The sequence below is a fragment of the Mus musculus genome, chromosome 11 (assembly GCF_000001635.26).
Source record: "Mus musculus strain C57BL/6J chromosome 11, GRCm38.p6 C57BL/6J".
In the NCBI taxonomy this organism is placed as follows: Eukaryota; Metazoa; Chordata; class Mammalia; order Rodentia; family Muridae; genus Mus; species Mus musculus.
The window spans coordinates 16,513,890-16,518,016 of NC_000077.6; the positions used below are offsets into that span (position 1 = coordinate 16,513,890).

The window sequence follows — 4,127 nt, forward strand, 5'->3', positions numbered from 1 at the left end:
AGGATGCTGAACATTTTTTCAGGTGCTTCTCTGCCATTCAGTATTCCTCAGGTGAGAATTCTTTGTTCAGTTCTGAGCCCCATTTTTTAATTGGGTTATTTGATTTTCTGGAGTCCACCTTCTTGAGTTCTTTATATATATTGGATATTAGTCCCCTATCTGATTTAGGATAGGTAAAGATCCTTTCCCAATCTGTTGGTGGTCTTTTTGTCTTGTTGGCAGTGTCTTTTGCCTTGCAGAAGCTTTGCAACTTCATGAGGTCCCATTTGTCAATTCTCGATCTTACAGCACAAGCCATTGCTGTTCTATTCAGGAATTTCCCCCTGTACCCATTCCTTTGAGACTTTTCCCCACTTTCTCCTCTATAAGTTTCACCGTGGGGGGCCCGCGCTGCGCGAGCTGTTGGGCCTGACTCTGAGAAGGCGTCGCAGATGCCAGCACTGCCGCTGTTGCTGCTGCCAGTTCATAAATAAGGAGCGGGAATGAGCTCAGCGTGGCGATGGGCGGGGGTAGAGCCCGGCCGGAGAGGCTGGGCGGCGGCCGGTGACAGACGATACTGTGATACTGTATCCGAGGAGCCTCCTGCATGTCCTGCTGCCCTGAGCTCGCTCAAGCTAGGTGACAGCGTGTGAATGCTGCCACCATGAATGAGGTATCTGTCATCAAAGAAGGCTGGCTCCACAAACGTGGTGAATACATCAAGACCTGGAGGCCACGGTACTTCCTTCTGAAGAGTGATGGATCTTTCATTGGGTATAAGGAGAGGCCCGAGTCCCCTGACCAGACCTTACCCCCCCCCCCCAACAATTTCTCTGTAGCAGAATGCCAGCTGATGAAGACTGAGAGGCCACGACCCAACACCTTTGTCATACGCTGCCTGCAGTGGACCACAGTCATCGAGAGGACCTTCCATGTAGACTCTCCAGATGAGAGGGAAGAGTGAATGCGGGCTATCCAGATGGTCGCCAACAGTCTGAAGCAGCGGGGCCCAGGTGAGGACGCCATGGATTACAAGTGTGGCTCCCCCAGTGACTCTTCCACATCTGAGATGATGGAGGTAGCTGTCAACAAGGCACGGGCCAAAGTGACCATGAATGACTTCGATTATCTCAAACTCCTCGGCAAGGGCACCTTCGGCAAGGTCATTTTGGTTCGAGAGAAGGCCACTGGCCGCTATTATGCCATGAAGATCCTGCGCAAGGAGGTCATCATTGCGAAGGATGAAGTCGCCCACACAGTCACAGAGAGCCGGGTTCTGCAGAATACCAGGCACCCCTTCCTTACAGCCCTCAAGTATGCCTTCCAGACCCATGACCGCCTGTGCTTTGTGATGGAGTATGCCAACGGGGGTGAGCTGTTTTTCCACCTCTCTCGGGAGCGAGTCTTCACGGAGGATCGGGCGCGCTTTTACGGAGCAGAGATTGTGTCAGCTCTGGAGTATTTGCACTCGAGAGATGTGGTGTACCGTGACATCAAGCTGGAAAACCTTATGTTGGACAAAGATGGCCACATCAAGATCACTGACTTTGGCTTGTGCAAAGAGGGCATCAGTGATGGAGCCACCATGAAAACCTTCTGTGGTACCCCGGAGTACTTGGCGCCTGAGGTGCTAGAGGACAATGACTATGGGCGCGCAGTGGACTGGTGGGGGCTGTGTGTGGTCATGTATGAGATGATGTGTGGCCGCCTGCCATTCTACAACCAGGACCACGAGCGCCTCTTTGAGCTCATCCTTATGGAGGAGATCCGCTTCCCGCGCACACTCGGGCCAGAGGCCAAGTCCCTGCTGGCTGGGCTGCTGAAGAAGGACCCAAAGCAGAGGCTCGGCGGAGGTCCCAGTGATGCGAAGGAGGTGATGGAGCATAGGTTCTTCCTCAGCATCAACTGGCAGGACGTGGTACAGAAAAAGCTCCTGCCACCCTTCAAACCTCAGGTCACTTCAGAAGTGAACACAAGGTACTTTGATGAGGAGTTCACCGCCCAGTCCATCACAATCACACCCCCAGACCGATATGACAGCCTGGATCCGCTGGAACTGGACCAGCGGACGCACTTCCCCCAGTTCTCCTACTCAGCCAGCATCCGAGAGTGAGCAGCCCTCTGCCACCACAGGACACAAGCATGGCCGTCATCCACTGCCTGGGTGGCTTTAAAAAAAAAAACAAAAAACAAAACAAAAAAAACTTTATTTTGCCTTTTGGTTTGTGTTCCCTTCCCTGTCCCCTCATCCCAAATCCAGTTTCTTCTTCAGTTCTTGCTCAGACTTAGTGGTCCTGGCGGCCCTCTCCTCTGGGCTCCCCTCTGTTTCAGGTGAGCGCTGGGGACCTGCCCAGGGACAGGCTGTTGGGAGGATGGAGAGTGAGGTCATTCCTCACCACCAGCCTCCAAGAGGGTGAAGTGGAGAGCCATGGGGTCACATGGATTTGGAGGCACGCCAGCGGAGGACACATCTAGAAGTTCCCCTCACTCCCAGCACCTCAGCTGCCTTCCATGCTGTCCTCTGGGCAATCTTATCTGCTGCCACCCCACCTGGGGCACAAAAGCAGTAATGTCCAGGGACAGGCAGAAGCCTTTGGAAGCTGAGGGGTCTGGGTTTGCTTCTATGGAGAATGGATCTTCAAGGGGGATCCAGGAGCAGGAGCTGCCTTCCCCTTCCTCCAAAGCTACTCTCTTGATTCTCAATAAAGCAGGAGGAATGTTCGGGGGCAGCCCTCCTGCCCACAGCCCAGTGCCTTACCAGGGCTTCCTTCTAGCCAGCCTTGCCTCCCGCTCGGCCCCTTTGGATGGCTCCGTTCTCTGCCTGGGGCAGAGGGAAGCCAACCTTGGCTGTTACACATCTCACACGAAGACAGTATTGGGCCCCTTGGACTTGACTGGGGTCTGAGGGGACAGAGATGGGGATAGGTGTCTGATACACAATGGGGTGGAGTCTGCCTCATCTCCAGGGCCCCTGTTCTGGAGCCTTAAAGTGAATGTTTGAGTTAGAGTTGTGTCAGTGCTGTGGGTGCGGGTGTGCACCCTGACCTAGCAGTGAGCATCCCAGGCTACTGGGATGCTGGTGCCCACAGCTGTATGCAGCACTTGTGTGAGTGGGCTCAGGCTCAGCCCCAGCCTGAGTGTTTGATCCCACGGGGTGCAGTGAGTGCAGGCGATGTGCCTGCTGCTCTGGCCATGTCTCTCCCTCCTCAATAGCTCTGGGTTTTTGGAAATGAGTTCTCCTGGTTTTGCTCTCCCACCACACCCCCAGAATAGGTGGATTTCAGAAAGGCAGTAGGGTGGGGTGGTTGGGATGGTTATGGGGGGTCATCTGTTTTTTACTTTGTATGTGTGTATGTTTATCTGAGAGTTTTCGCCCATCCCTGCTGGCCTTTCCTTACTCCTCGTATTTGTACGGTACAAGCAATAAAGACACTCATTTCAGACCAGGAAAAAAAATTTTTTTTCACTGTCTCTGGTTTTATGTAGAGTTCCTTAATCCACTTAGATTTGACCTTAGTACAAGGAGATAGGAATGGATCAATTCACATTCTTCTACATGATAACCTCCAATTGTGCCAGCACCATTTGTTGAAAATTCTGTCTTTTTTCCACTGGATGGTTTTAGCTCCCTTGTCAAAGATCAAGTGACCATAGGTGTGTGGGTTCATCTCTGGGTCTTCAATTCTATTCCATTGGTCTACTTGTCTATCGCTATACCAGTACCATGCAGTTTTTATCACAATTGCTCTGTAGTACAGCTTTAGGTCAGGCATGGTGATTCCACCAGAGGTTCTTTTATCCTTGAGAAGAGTTTTTGCTATCCTAGGTTTTTTGTTATTCCAGACGAATTTGCAGATTGCCCTTTCTAATTCGTTGAAGAATTGAGTTGGAATTTTGATGGGGATTGCATTGAATCTGTAGATTGCTTTTGGCAAGATAGCCATTTTTACAATGTTGATCCGGCCAAATCCATGAGCATGGGAGATCTTTCCATTTTCTGAGATCTTCTTTAATTTCTTTCTTCAGAGACTTGAAGTTTTTATCATACAGATCTTTCACTTCCTTAGTTAGAGTCACACCAAGGTATTTTATATTATTTGTGACTATTGAGAAGGGTGTTGTTTCCATAATTTCTTTCTCAGCCTGTT

The 4,127-nt window shown here is 51.0% G+C and overlaps 1 pseudogene; it reads left to right on the plus strand.

The window, feature by feature from the left end:
• On the plus strand, positions 561–3,427 carry Akt2-ps (thymoma viral proto-oncogene 2, pseudogene; annotated as a pseudogene).